General features: G+C 52.9%; 1 long non-coding RNA gene across 1 annotated transcript; it reads left to right on the forward strand.

The window, feature by feature from the left end:
- Positions 1–1,310: 1,310 nt before the first annotated feature.
- On the forward strand, positions 1,311–7,315 carry LOC115300819. Its single transcript, XR_003912868.1, has 3 exons — positions 1,311–1,389; positions 6,792–6,858; positions 7,222–7,315. It is a non-coding gene; the product is annotated as an uncharacterized LOC115300819 (long non-coding RNA).
- Positions 7,316–15,342: the final 8,027 nt, after the last annotated feature.

Genomic DNA, 15,342 nt, shown 5'->3' on the forward strand with positions numbered 1-15,342 from the left:
GCTGATATGGAGCCTGTTTGAGATTCTCTCTCTGTGTGTGTCTCTGTCTTTGTCTCTCTCTCTCCCTGTCCCTCTCCTCCAGTTGTGCTCTCTCTCTCTAAAATAAAATTAAAGGGGTGCCTGGGTGGCCTAGTCAGTTAAGCATCCATCTTCAGCTCAGGTCGTGATCTCATGGTTCATGAGTTTGAGCCCCACGTTGGGCTCCGTACTGATAGCTCAGAGCTCAGAGCCTGGAGCCTGCTTCAGATTCTGTGTCTCCCTCTCTCTGCCCCTCCCCCATTCATGCTTGTCTCTCTCTCTCTCTCTCTCTCTCTCTCTGAAAAATGGATAAACATTAAAAATTTTGTTTAATAAGTTAAATTTAATTAAATTTTAAAAATAAAGGATTAAATAAAAAAGGATTGAAATCTTAGTGCCTAAGTTCCCTTTCATGTAGAGACCATGCTGGTCTAAATAATTGGTTAATCCAACACACATTTATTGACTCCTTACTGTGAACTGCCTACTGTCCAGACACTAAGAATTCAAGAGCGGGGAAAAAAGATACACTCCTTGTTTCCAGGTCACTTAGGGTTGAGTGGGGACCGGATAATCACCTTAAAGAATGTATAATTGCAAATCTTGTTGGAAGCCATTTCTGAACTCACTAAAGTTGAAAAAACTCCTTGTGAGGTAAGGCGGGTTTGCAAGGCCTCCCACCATCAGATGGCAACCGATATCTACCCCCCACTCAATTATTTTTGCTTGAGCTCCCACCCCCAAGGCACCTTGCTGATTGGTATGGGGAGTGACTTGTCCCTTTATTCTAAAATATGCTAATTGCACCTTATGAAGGAACTTATTGTAGGAATTTCTTCTTTTGTGATTATAGGAGCAAATTTTACATTTTCTGAGAAACCTGTTTTACTTCCCCTCAAGAAAACAGGCCTGCTCACAAAGAACTAACTTTTGCTTTTCTTATGCTAAAATCATTGCCTTGTATTTGAATGCTGAAGATACCTTCCTTCCCCATATGATAGGCATCTAGATCACCTACATCAATCACTATTGATAACAATTATGCATGAGTCTTCTACCCATCTATGTTCTGGGAAATTTTTATATACCAAAGAAAGTTATTATCAGAAATCATTATCTAAGGAAAATGCCACTTTCGTGCTGCCCCCATACATTTTTTCCCTAAATAAAGCTGACTTTCAGGTCAGTGCAGAGATGCCTTTCTGGTGATCAGAGATGCCTGCCTGATGATCAGAAAGAAACTTGAGGCGCTCTCACTCTCTCTCACCGACACCGTCCATCCTTCAGGGAACCCTGGACCCGCTGGAGCTGAACTCCAGCAAAATCTCCTTCTGTGTTCTGAAGGAAAGGAACAAGGCTCTATGAGAGAAGGTAACAAGCAGTGGTGGTGGGTGATAGGAGGGGTGATGGTGGTGACGTCAGATGATCCTGGTGGTACTAATGGTGATGTTAGTAATGGTGCAGTGTTGGTGGCAGAGGTGTCATATCGATTCTGGCAGTGATGGAGATGTGGCTGCTGCTGGTGGTGGTGGTGGTGACTTTCATTCACTCAGCAAAAACTTAACTGAGCATCTACCATGGCCACCTCTGTGTTAATACTGATGATGGTGTTGGTGATGACGGCACTCAATCATGGTAGAGATGTAAACAGTGGTAAATGTGTATTCCAGGAAAACTAGTGTCTAACACACTTCCAATGAGCAAGACCTAAATATTTTTAAAAGAGTCATGGTGGCTGTGAGCATAGAGATAAAGAACACGGAAGTACCCAGGCCCTAGCCAAGCTTTCCAAAACCTGGTCCTGAGCTTGGTGTGAAAGTTTGGATTGGTGGTGTTTCTTCAATGACCTCACCACCCCCTCTCCTGTCATTCTTGTGGTTCATTCTCTCCTCTCTGGCCACCTTGAGTGACCCCAAGCCCACTCTGCTCCTGGAGCCAGCACAGTGGCTCTCTACCCACTAAGAGCTTTGCAGAGGCAGCATGTATAAAGAGCCAAGTTTCAGGGCCCCAGAGCCTGTGTTTCAGACTCAGAAGGGGAAAGGAGATGGAGGAGGCCCACAGAGCCTGGGTGGGCTGAAGCTACAGACCCTTGTCCAGAGAGGGGGAAGGGCTCCCCCTGGCTGCAGGAGGAAGCACGTAGCTAGTGGGATTGGGAGGGGCTCCACTGCCCAGGACCTACCCCATTGATCAGACGGGCCTGTGAAGAGGGCAAGAGAGAAAGTGTAACACCCAAGTCACGGTATCCCCCAAAGACCAGAGACCGCAGGGAGACTGAATCACGCATGCAATAGCAAAGGGCTTTATTACGGGCTCGGGCTCGGGCTCACAGACTTCACCAACGCAGTGGATCCATACTGAGAGCCCCAAACATGGTGGGGTAGGGCTTTTATGAGTTTTGGGAAGGGGGAGTTACAGGAAATCGCGACACAGGTGCAGCGATCCAGTCATAATGTACAGTATCATTGACAACAGGTTTAACCATACATATTATTCAGAGCATTCATTACTTTTGGCGGGACCCAATTACAACATTTAGGGTATCTTTGAAATTAACCAATTACAGAGCGAGTTCAGGGTCTTATTTGGTGACTATCGGGTTAACTTTAACATTAGGTAACAGGGTCCTCTCTAAAGTTTCTATCTGTAAGCCTTACCCTTAGGAATGTAGGGAGAGGTAACTGGCCTTTCCTGATTGGATACCGCAAGGTGGTCTCTTTTGCCTCGGGCAATGTGTAACCGCCTAATAGTTCTGGAGAGACTGATCCTTAGACCTTCTAGTTTAGAGGGGAAACTTAAAGCCTGTCATGGTGTCTGTTTGGTTCAGACTCGTGCTCTTACAGAAGGAAGACAGCGAGAAAGAAGGAAAAGAAGGAAAAAGAAGTTTTAGCAAACTGAGGCAGGGAGTGAAATAGGAGGGAATAGGAAGTCTCTTCCTCAGCTAACTAAGGCCTGTCACTCACATCAGGGACCACCCACAGAGCCAGCAGTGTCAGTGGAACATGGCAAAGTGACAAATGGCACCTGTGTGGGGATCCTCAAGCCGCTGCTGCTGGCAGACCCCTCCCCCACCCCACCCCCATCCCCCGCTCCAGGCACAATCACACACTCACACTGCAGCCTCCGGGTACCCCTAGAGATTTTGTCATTTAACCAGATTGGGTTGTGACTATGTTTGGTTTGGAAACATCTTCTTTTTGTCTGCCTTTCAGAAAAAGGCCTTTCGGATCCATTTATTTTATTAAAAAATTTTTTTAATGTTTATTCATTTTTGAGAGAGAGAGAGAGAGCATGAACAGGGGAGGAGCAGAGAGAGAGAGTGAGACACAGAATCCGAAACAGGCTCTAGGCTCTGAGCTGACAGCCGACACGGGACAGGGGACTCGAACCCATGAACCGTGAGATCATGACCTGAGCTGAGGTCAGATGCTTAACTGACTGAGCCACCCAGGCTCAGGATCCAACGTTTGGATCCATTTAGACCATAGGAACCATCCCTTCTCCCTGACTGCACTCGCCACCCCGCAACACACATACTTCAAGTCCTGCCAGGTCTCCCCCTACATGGACCAGCCGGTGCTGGAACTGTTGGGGGAGGGTAGGTGACTTGACCTGCCCTCTCACCCTCTCACCTCTGGGGGGGACATAGGCCAGGGTCTGCACGTCCAGAGTTCATCAGCGCTGAGGCCTGAGCTGCCGCCTCCATGCCTTGGCTGGAGCCCCACCAAGAAGCCTCTGAGAAGCCTGGCCCCCCAAGTCTGGAGCTGCAGCCCCCACCCCAAAGCACAAGGCATCAAGTCTTCCTCAGTCCCACCTTCCCACTGAACCCGAGGAGCCTGAAGCCCCAGAGGAAGGGGACTGTGACAATGAGGAGTGTGCTGGAGCCCCAAGAGGTCAGGAACAGGGAGGGTGCTGTGGACCCAACCCTCACCCGTCTTCACAGCTTCACTTGCGGAGTGATTACTACGTCCCAAGCCCCACACTAAGCACATCATAAGCCGCCTCTGCCATAGCCTCATTCAGAGGACAGACGCCATCACTGCCCCCTTTTTCCTGGTGAAGAACCAGAGGCGCTGGGGTGCGTGGCCAGCTGGCAGGCAACCCCCCGAGTTCACACTGTTAACACCACAGCACTGGCTCTGGGGCAGCACCCTGTGCTCACCTCCTTGCCTGCTCACAGCCTCACTCCGGTGTGCTATCTGCCCCAGGGCTCACACCCGTCTCCCGTCTGGCCCTCTGCCAGACCCCTACCTCACAGGCCACCCCTGCCCTTGGCAACTGAGGACCCACGGAGGGGAGGGGGGCGGTCAAGATGTTCTAGGGCTGGACGACTGGGGAACATGCAGGAGGCTCTGTCTCACCTCCCTTCCCCATGCCTGTTATGACCCCCAGAAGTTTGGAGAGGCCATGTTTCCCACATCTTGTTTTGAAACCAAGTTCAGGTTGTTGCCGTCATTCCTTCTACAGGGCAAGGGCTGAGCTGGGGCTCTGGGGTTATAAGGATGTCAGTGTGCAGGGTTGAGTGTAAAGATCCAAGAGGGGCTACCGAGCCTCTTTGCCAGGCACAAAACAGTGACAGCAAAGCCTGTGAGGCCAGAATGAGCCAGCCGTGTGAGTGTGGGAGAAGAGGGGTGGAGGAGAGCGGCCCAGGAGTAGCCCACCCACCCCAGCCCCTGCCGCCTGCTCTGGACCAGCCCCAGGCAGGGAGGTGGAATGGAACAAGGCCAGAGTGGAGAGTGGGGAAGTTCATTGCCAAGTGCAATGGCACATTACCCAGCCAGGCGTTATTTCTGAGACCTCTGAACAAAAGCACTAATAGCCACACTGTCTTGCCAGACCCTGGGGCTAGTGAGCCTATAGTGGGGAAAAGATTAGCAGCAACTGGAAATGAGGGAGGTGGGTCAAGGGAGTCGGCAGGAGGCTGGGGGCAGGGTGGAAGGTAAAGTCACAAGCAGTAGCTTTTAATCTTGGCAGCACATTAGAATCACCAGGGAGCTTTTAAAAATAACTCATGCCCAAGGCCCACTGGTGAAATCAGAATCTCTGGGGGTGGGGCCAGGATGCTGGTAGTTGTAGAAGTTCCCCCAGGTGGTTCCAATGTGCAGTCAGGAATGAGAACCCTGGTGCTCGAGCAGGTGTCGGATGGAGGGGGGTTAGTGGTTTAACCCCGTCCTTCAGCTCAGGCTGGGAAGGGACTTGCCCAAGGTCACGCAGCAAATGAATTATGGCCGGGAGAGGACAGGAGTGGCTACACAGGGCACTATCCTGAACTGATACCAATACGGGGGGCCAAACCCACAAGTCTCTGCAGCCAAGCCCCCCAACCCTGGACCCCACCAAAGCCTCCAGCGGCCCCTGCCCCACTGGCTCTTTACTGGACTGCCCGACCTCCCCACCTTAGAGCCCTGCAGCTGAATGACTCTAGAATTAAGCATCCCACCTTCTTTTCTGTACCAATACATAAAAGAATCTCTGTAGGGAATTAAAGAGTGCCCAAGGCTCAAAGGCCTGACCCTCACCTGCAGTGATATGCAAATGGTACCTGAACACCCACAGTGCCGCACTCAGAAGCTGGGAGCAAATGAAATGCAAATGTATGCAATCATTATGCAAACAAGGGCAGCCCTGGATTAATGGCCTTGATCCTTCAACCAGACAGCAGCTGTCTCTTTAGGTACAGGCATGGCTGACAGGGAGGCCTGAGTTGTCTCCTGTCAGAAGCATCCTGAGGAAGGGTCAAGAGGGGCCATTGCTCTGACACCTGGCCTCCTGATGGTCTTCTCTGAGGAATCCGGGGCGGGGCGGGGCGGGGCGGGGCAGGGGCCGGGGGTGCAGCCTGCCAGACAGGGAAATGTTCTCTCTGACTGGGCTCCTTGCCCAAGTTCCAGGTTCAAAGGCAGGCATGAGCTGTGGAGGAGAGAGGTGGTGACCCTGATGGTGGAGGTGGAGGAGGCCAAAGGAGAGGTGATGGTGGAAGCCATGGGGTGGAAATAATTGAGGAGATGGCAGAGGTGAGAGCAGTGCTGTTTCTGGCGATGGCGGTGATGACAGGGCGGTGAAAATGGACTGGGAGCACATGCTAGTGGCAGTGGTGGTGGCAGTAATGGCATTGGCAATATCGCATGTGACACTGGGTGTAAGGTGGCGATGACAGAAGTAATGTTAACAGTAGTCGTGAGGGAAAGGAATGCAGTGAGGAGGGGAGGGCAGTGGAAGTCCTGGGGAGGAGGACAGCGATGCAGGGGTGCTGGGAGAGAGAAAACCGCGGTGGTGGGGACAGTGGTGGGTGACCGTAGCCACCGTACAAGTAGCCTAGGCGGCAGGGCTGGAGTGGTGGATGGTGACGGTCATTGCGTGACCAATATGAGCTGAGGGGCGGTGAAGCAACAGGGGAGGTAAAGATGAGGAAGGGGAGTTGGTGAAAATGGGCTCTCAAAACCCTTAACCTCTGCAGGGGTGGGTGTTGGAGAACCTGTCAGACAAAGGCAGGGGGACCAGGAGAGAGTATGAAGAGGAGAAACAAGGTCTGCCACGATGGGGACAGGGGCAAGGCCCCCAATGACAGACCCAGAGAAAGCTCAGAAATGACTCCTGACTTCTGTCTCCTTGGCAAACTCGGCTGCACACCCCAGTTCTGCTCAGGGACGGTCGCAGGCCTGAGGTGTGCAAGCGATCCCATGGGTGGAGACATCACAGCCCCCACAGAGCTCCGTGAAATGGGAGGAAGTGTGACAGCCACGTGTACAGGCGAGTTTGTTCTCTCCTTCCGTTCCCAGCAGAGGTGGCTGACGACAGGGCCATGGGCAGTAGAATGAAGCTGCCTTGCGGAGCAGGGAAAGAGGGGTGAGTGTCGGGAAATAGCACATGGTAACTGGGGCTTGGGAGACATTGACAAATGTCTCCTTGGGAGAACTTGGAAACTCCCAGTGTCACTCCTACCCCATGGCCCAGATCCTCTGTACTCCTCCATCACCCTCCCTCATCTCAGTCCCTTCAATGAAGGTTTCCAGAGCGGTCTGTCTGACACTATCCTCACAGTTCTATTCCCATCCTAAAAGGCCACCCCTATAGTCTGTAGGCTCCAGAGTCAGATTCCAGGATATAGTTGGGTAAGCCTGGACAATAAACCTCATAAAGCCTCTGTTTTCTCACTTGTAAATTAGGAATAAAAAATACCTACCTTATATAGTATGGATGTCTTCAAAGGTGTTTGGTCCAGTCAAACTCAGAGAACCCACAGCTGCCGGGAAGACACTGCAGGAGTAAGGTGCACCAGTAAACTTATTCTGTAACCCCGGGAGAAGTCGCCACAGAAGAGGGGATCTCCATGATTCATGACTTCCCACAGCCCTAAGCCATGACCTCCACAGTAAGCCACCTCCTCCTCCTTGTGAACCTGCACTTGCATATTCGTCCTGCAGAGGGCGCGCCTCCTCCACGAACCACGACCCCAGTCGGGAGGCAAGGCTGCTCCTGGGAAGAGGCAACCTGCCCAGAGTCATTCTGAAATTCCCCTGCTCTGGCTGGGTGCAGGGATTACAGAGGAGGAAGCCTAGTGCCCTGGGTCAGAGATGGTTCTTGGTTCTCAGAGGTCCTAAGGCTTCTACTCTGGCTGCAGATTTGCAGGGCGCCAGCCATTAGCTTGAGAGGGAGGAGTCATTGGGATCCCCTTGGAAGCATCTCTGGGCAGCCCCAGAGCCTTATGAGCAGGTGCAGTGAGCACCGTATCCTCTCCCAGGCCCCCTTTCTTGACTGGGAATTGCCCTTCCTCCCCAAAACACGCAGGCAGCGGTCCAGCATCATTCACTATGAGTGATGAGAATCCTCCTGATGGCCTGTGGAGGGTCACCACCCAGGGTGGCCTGAGGGAAGAGGGACCTAGCAGAGTCATCTCAGGGTAGTAATGAGGGCCACCTGGAGAGGATCTGTCAGCCTCCTCCCAGGGCCCACAGGCCTCCGTCCACACACCCCTGCCCCCCAGCCCTGCTCTCACACACCCAGGATGCCGCTGCTTAAAGGCTGTGCTCCAGGACTTGGCCGCACCGCGAGCAGCTCCGCCAGCAGTGTCCTTCTGCTGCAGAGGGAGCACTGGGGCCAGCACTTGAGGCCACCTCCAGCTGCCATCGTTCCCGCGTGGGGCAGGAGTGGGAGGCTGCCTCTGTTTTCTCTACCCAATTTCTAAACACTACCTTGTCGTGTCCCGCCCCAGCCAGCAGGGCGGAGAATCGTCGCATGTTCTTTTCCTGAGAGAGGGAGAGAAAGGGCAAGAAGGGGGACGCACAGAGAGTAAAGACACAACACACACTTTCGTTCAAGCCTCTTCTTTTTTATTGAGAAAACACCCTATCTTATAAAGGTTTCAAGGCGGGAAAACAAGGCAGCTGACCTAGGTCGGTTGCTAGGAAACAGGGTTAAGGGATTAAGGCTGGAGTAAAAGAGGAACCAGACTAGAGTGTTTTAGCACAGCGCCAGAGGGGCTGATGCTACCCTGCCTGCAGGCGGTTGATCTTTGATCTTCTGGCTTCTCCTCTGACAGGGAGTGGCCTCCCTGCCTATTTTGCAACTCCCCTCAGGGAGTGACATATCCGGCTAGCAAATGGCCAAGTAGCTGAAATCTTTGCCGCTCCCCACACTACCTGTTTCACGTGTGAACACCCATCCAGGGACCTTCCCTATGTTTTACACCTCAGACCAGCAACGTCCAACAGAAATGTAATGTAAGCCACGGACTCATCTTGTAATACTTTGATAGCCACATTAAAAAGGTAAAAAGAAACAGGTGAGAAGGTTTATTTAACCCAATATAGCCATAATATTATTGTTACAATGTGTAATCAATATAAAGATTATTTTTAAAAATTTTTTAATGTTTTTTATTTCTATTAGAGAGAGAGTAGGGGGTAGGGGCAGAGAGAGGGGGACAGAGAATCTGGAAGTGGGCTCTGCGCTGACAGTAGAGCCAGATGTGGGCTTGAACTCATGAACCGGGAGATCATGACCTGAGCCAAAGTTGGACCCTTAACTGGCGCCCCATCAATAAAAAGATTATTAACAAGATTTTTTACATTCTCTTTTCTCTACTATGTCTTCGAGATACAGTGTGTATTTTACATATTCGGCACACACCTCTTCATTGGAATGCGCCACATTTCATGTGCGCAGGATCCACCACGGCTAGCGGCTCCCATACGGACCACCGCATGTTAGTTGCCCACACTCGCTGTCCTCTGGTCGCCAAGCTCAGTACGTTTGTGTTGGCTGGTTTATAAGCTGGCAGTCTCCTGGGAATTCTGCAGCAGCAGGACCGAAGGGCCCGACGAGTTTGTTTCTCTACTTTTGGTCCTCCAGCCAGGGGGGCCCTGGGAGGCGCTTAGACCCAGAGGAGGCTGCCATCTGGTGGGGGCCCTACAAGGGCACACCAGGGGTGCTCTTCAAACCCAGTCCCCGGGGCACTCAAGGCACCGAGCTGCACTCCCAGACCTCCTTGTCCTGGCCCATTGCCCAGCTGATGCCAGATGTCCTTCTGTCCCACATGAGCAGAGGGTCTTTGTGTAGCACGTTAAGGGATGTTGATATTTAGATGGCAGAAAGGATAAAGAAAGAGTTCCGGGAAGGCAACAGTCTGCACAAAGGTCTGGAGGTGGGATCTGGGGGACGGGAGATGGCAGGGAGCCAAAGGGAAATGAGGGGAGAGAAAGGAGCAGCTGTTGGCCTTGGTGTGTGTGTGTGTGTGTGTGTGTGTGTGTGTGTGTGTGTGTGTGTGAGATGTGCACTCACCACCAGTCTAGACGAGGTGGAACCATGGAAGTTTCTGAAGTCTGGCTTTGAGGCACAGCAATCCGGAGCCCATACAGAGAGGACTGGGAAGGGAGAAGAGGGAGGTGAGCAGGGAAGCAACTGCTTTGGGGTAGTTAATATGGACTCGCGCCCTTCTGTGGTTGGCAGAGAGAAGCAGGCAAAGGTTTAGAAGTGGGCAACGTTGGGGTCCCCAGCCCCCCGCCACCCCCACTCCCCGCTTATCTCTGGGAGGGCCTGGGTAGCCCACAGAGGGATTCCAGTGGCTTCTGTCACTGCAACAGTGAGTTGGGTGGGCTTTTGCTTCTTACTTCCCTTCTAGACTCTGGATTCCAGGCCCTGGGGTCTGAGCTGCAACACTGGCCTCCTGCAAAACCAACCCATCCCCTCCCACTGAGAACCAATGCTGGGCTTTTGTGACAATGTGAAAAGGCCGTCCCCTCTGGGTAGATGCAGCCCTTTAGGAGATGGTGCCTTTGTGCGAGTGAAAGGTGCCCAGCACGGCTGGATTTCAACCCTCACCTCCCCCTCTGCAAGGCCCATCACACAAACCACCCGAGGCACACAGCTGTCCTGCCTAATTCCCAGCATTAAGGGAAACCCAACAAAGGTGACAAGTCTATCTTAAAAATCACACAAACAGCCAAAGATGAGACCTTTCTTCTCCTGCTTCCTCATTCTCCCCTAGATCAGGGCCCAGAGCTGTCCAGACTGGATGAGGGAGAGGCATGGGGAGGGAGGGCCTCCCAGGATTCAGAGCAGCAGGGTCACAGGCCCTTGTATAAAGCCTGTCACATCTGGTCTCCTTGGAGCGAAGTGAAAACAGCCCTAGGTGGGACGCAGGGCAGAGACTAGAGTCCCCCAAAAAACTGGGACCAAAAGAAGTTGAATGGCCTGCTCATGACAGCTCGGGGGGCGGGGGGGGGGGCGGCAAGGAAATGGTGAGTGATGGGAGGCAAAGTCACAGAGCCTGAAGAAGTACCAGGAAGACCTAGGGAGCATCTTGACCCTGAACTTGGGCATTCGTGTCAACCTTCTGAGTATCCATTTGCTCATCTGTAAAATGGGAATGATAGCTAGGGCTCTTCCCGGGATTAACGACAGTGGCAGCTGCAGAAACTGGGAATAAACCCCCAGTTCCCTGCACAGGGAAAGATGTGGACACCCTGTGGAGCTCCTTGGTAGGTGAAGAGTCAAAGATGTTAGAAAGTGGTCCAGGACCGGGCCTGCGGACCAGAGGAAGACAGTTCAGTAGGGGGCACCTTCCAGAGCTTCGGGGATCCTGAGTTGTGCCCCAGGTCCCCTTCAGGACCAGATGAGTGTGGCCTGCAGAGGGCTATATAATTATACCACCTGCTTCCCCCTCTCCCAAGAACTGCTCTCATCCAGGCCACACCCCCTGCCCCCGGCAGCCCCACTCAGGGAGTGTGGGTCATGTGCCAAGTGCTCTTGCATCAACCTGGAATTGTCTGTGATTCTCCGGCAGTTCAGCTGCACCCCCTCTGCCCCCCTCTGCTAGCTGCACTCCCCGCAGGAGAGGGGCAGTCTCTACGAGCATCCAAATCTTCGTCCCTGGGTCTGCTTCCTCCGGGGCTGGAGCACATCACTGTAAACTTGGTGACTTAAAAACACACATAAAAAACACATGTTTATTCCCCTGCAGTTCTGGAGACCGGAAGTCCAAAATCAGTCTCAACGGAGCTCACATCAAGGTGTCAGTCAGTAGGCCTGGTTCCTCGCGGAAGCTCTAAGGGAGAATTTGTTTCCTTGCCTTTTCTAGCTTCTGGAGGCCACCAGCAACTTTGACCCACCTCTGCTTCTGTTGTCATAGGTCCTATTTCCTCCTTGGATTTTCTTGTCCCCCGTCTTATAAGGGCCCTTGGGATTACATTGGACAAGTCATGGTCTAGGAGAATCTCCCCATCTCAAGACCCCTAACTTAATCACATCTGCAAAGTCCTTTTTGCTATATAAGGTAATATTCACAGGTTCTGGGGACTAGGATTTGGATATCTTTGCAGGGGGGAGGGGGGAGGGCAGTGTTATTATACAGCCATTGACACCAAGAAACTCAAGCAAGCAGCCTTCTCCCCTCTAGCCAGAGACCCAGCGTGACGCTGCTCACCTCCTCCCAAGCACCCTCTTTTGGACACGTCCCCAACAAGGACAGGCAGATTCCATCCAAGGATGGTGGGAGGGGTCTGGTTATGGAAGAACTGCCAGGAGTTCTCCAGCCTTGAGGGTGTGAGGTCGCTGCTACCTGGAAGGCTTAAGCACGGTGGGGAGGCTTTGCAGCCCAGGAGTATGCTTGCTCCCTCTTTTCTCGGCCTCTACACGTTCCTCATCTTTCAAGGCTCAGCTGCCCCGGCCCAGGCACAGCAGCTTCCTCCACTGGTGCATGCCCCCGGCCTTCTGCGTGCATCTGCTTGCCTACCAGCAACTTCCCTGGGTCTTCCTCATTTCCTCACCCGCTTTGATGCCCGGCATGAAATCTGTTCCCCCCAGAGAGCAGCGGCCTTGTCTGCTTCCATTCAATCAAATAAATGCTTGCAGAACTGGGTCGTGCCGTGCCCATCGTGGCTCCCAAGGAGGAAGATGGGAGTACAAGGTGTCAGCTCCGTGCCCTGGCTGCTCCACATGCGGGCTGGGGCTCCCTGGGGTTCTCTCCACTCCGGCTCTCGCCCTCCACCTGGAATGCCCTTGCCCCTTCGAGCACTTCTGTTCTATGCTCAGGGAGACTGCAGTGGCCGCCCTGTGGCCGCCCCGTGGCCAGCGCCGTTTGCAGACGCCCAGCTCCTGCAGGCGGGCAGGAAGTCCCTTCCCCTTCCTCAGTGGTGTGCTAACGTCAGCTGGCACTGGCTCCAAAGAACCAAAGTACCTCTTTTCCCAATTCTTCGTTCACTGACATTGCGTCGGTAGCCTGCCGTCGGCCGTGGTGAGAGTGCTTACACCATGGAAATTGGCAAATGCTACAAATTGAGGATTTGGTTTTCTTCAGAGAGCCATCGCTGCTTTGCTGCTCCCCACGCCCCACAGCCTGTGGCTCACAGCTGTGATGAAATCCTAGTATGTCTTATGTCAGTGGGCCCACAGCACAGGACCCCGCTCTGGGCTTCCCTCAAGAGGCAGGGCTGAAGTAGCAGGGGCCGGGAGTGTCAACTAGCCTGGTGCCCAGATGGATGCAGGCAGGAGCCAGGGAGCAGAGTGCAGCCGGGTGTCTCTGTATACCTGTGTGTCTGTGTATTTGTGTCTACATGTGTGTCTGTGTCTACGTGTGTGTGCTTGTCTGTGTGTGTGTGTGTGTGTGTGTGTGTAGAAAAGAGAGACTCCAAGAAAAAACAGAGACTAAGAGAAACAGGGATGGCAAGGAAGAGCCCAGGAGAAAAGAGAAAGAAAGGCGTGAAGAGAGAAAGCAAACAGCAAAGCAAACAACATACACAGAGAGGAAGAGAAGGGCGTGAGACAAGGCAGAGAGGCAGAAAAGGAGAGGAAGAAAGACAGCTGGAGAAAGGGAGAGGACAGAAACACAAAAGCCAAGGGCAGCAGGGGAAGAATCCAGGGACAAAAAGGACAACTCAGGAGTGACGCAAAATGGAGTAAAAACAGGAGCAACAGGGGAGGCTGGCGAGGGTCCCAGGCTGGGGGGAGCCACACAGAAACCCGTCTCTGCCACATTCAGGCTTCCAGGGTGTGCGGGGCAACTTTTAAGAAAAGCCCAGAGAGCGAGGGGAGTGGAGAGCGAGCCTCCCCCCCGCACCCCCACCGGGGCCACCCTGTGGATCCCTCCCCAGGTGTCAGTCAACCACTTGATTCAAAGATGCAAATGTTTGATTGTTCCTTCAATTTAGGTACTAAATTCCTCTGTAATTCAATAATGCATTGCCCAATTACTTACATGACGAGCAATTTTAAATTAGGTAAAAAATATTTAGGCAATTAAATCGCAAAGTGATTTGATTGTTTCTGAAAGAAATTCCTTCATAACGCTCCCTTGAGTTTTTCATTTCCCCTTCTTTTTTTTTAAACATTTATTTATTTTTGAGAGAGAGAGACACACACAGAGTGTGAGCAGGAGAGGGGCAGAGAGGGAGGCACAGAATCTGAAGCAGGCTGTGACAGCTGCTGACAGCTCAGAGCCTGACACGGGGCTCGAACTCACGAACTGTGAGATCATGACCTGAGCCGAAGTCGGCCACTTAACCGACTGAGCCACCCAGGAGCCCCATCATTCCCCTTTCTTAACCCCGGGGGGAGGGATGTGTAAATGCACAGATCTGATTGGGGGCTTCTCCCCCCATTCCACGGGATTCTGTGATTCCTTGAGGTTAGGGCCCCCAGATGCACACCCTCCCCCTTAGGCAGTGGTATGCCAAAGTCAGCTTGTACTGGCTCAGAAAAACATTATTTGCACACCTTTCCCCAATTCGGCATCCAGGAGCATCATGTCGGTAGCTTAAAATCGATCAGGGGGGGCAGTACTTACACCATGAAAAGAGTCAGTTCTTTTTCTTCAGGCGAGTTCCTTCACCCACCTCCCCCACCCCCACCCATCTATGGTTCCCAGGGGTGCCAAAGCCTGAGCATTTGCTCAGGTGTGAGCCTCCCTCAAGGGGCAGTGCAGAATGCCCTTTGGGGAAGGTCCCTGGGTGGGCGTGCTGGGCCCTCGTGCCTCCACTCAAGGCAGTGTGGCCTCCGGGGTTCCAGCCTCCTCTCTGCTTACATAAGAGAGTCCAGGAAAGTTGGGGCAACTTCTACATATAGAGCAGTTCTGTTGTTATTTACAGGTCCACTGCCTTCTCGGGAAGCCGAGTCCTGGGCACTGGTGGCCTCTGTGCCACCTGCCTTGAGGGATTTGGGGACATGCAGGAAGGCTGGAGAACTGAGTGGGGAGAAGGGTAGAGAGGGGGCAGAGAGAAATGCCCAGAAAGCCCGTCAGGTGTTGCTGTGGGCAGGCAGGGGCAGAACCGCAGACCTCTGTGTGAGAAGGCCAGAACTTGGCTCTCTTCCCCCGGAAGCTGACTACTCCAGAAAACCAAGCCCAAGCACATCTAGAGCAAGTGTCTGCATTTCCTCTTGTGGGAAGAAGAGAGCTGTCCTAGCCCACAAAGAGGGGCCACTGAGGTCAGGTGAATCAAAGGGACACAGCTCACGCCTGACCGCATCTAGGACATATTTGTGGTGCTGAGAAACTCTGGTTTGGACCTGAGCGGTGCCACGTGCTGGTGGAGGGAGCCCCAGCACCCCCAGGCTGGGGTGGCTCAGACACCGATGTCGTGGGTGTGGAGAAGACCCCCTCAAGCCTGGAAGATTCTCTTCTGCAAGCCGTGTCCTCTGTCCCATGAGCCTGGTGATACTCCCAGGCCTTCCCTTCATAAAGAGACCTCAACTAGCTGTCATACTTCCATGCGAAGCTGGAGACAGAGACCTACGGTGATGGTGAGAAGCCCAGCCAGGCAGGTGGATGCCTTATATCATTCTCTCTCTCTCTCTCTCTCTCTCTCTCTCTCTCTCTCTCTCTCTCTCTCTCTCCTG

The sequence above is a fragment of the Suricata suricatta genome, chromosome 9, assembly GCF_006229205.1.
Source record: "Suricata suricatta isolate VVHF042 chromosome 9, meerkat_22Aug2017_6uvM2_HiC, whole genome shotgun sequence".
Lineage (NCBI taxonomy): Eukaryota > Metazoa > Chordata > Mammalia > Carnivora > Herpestidae > Suricata > Suricata suricatta.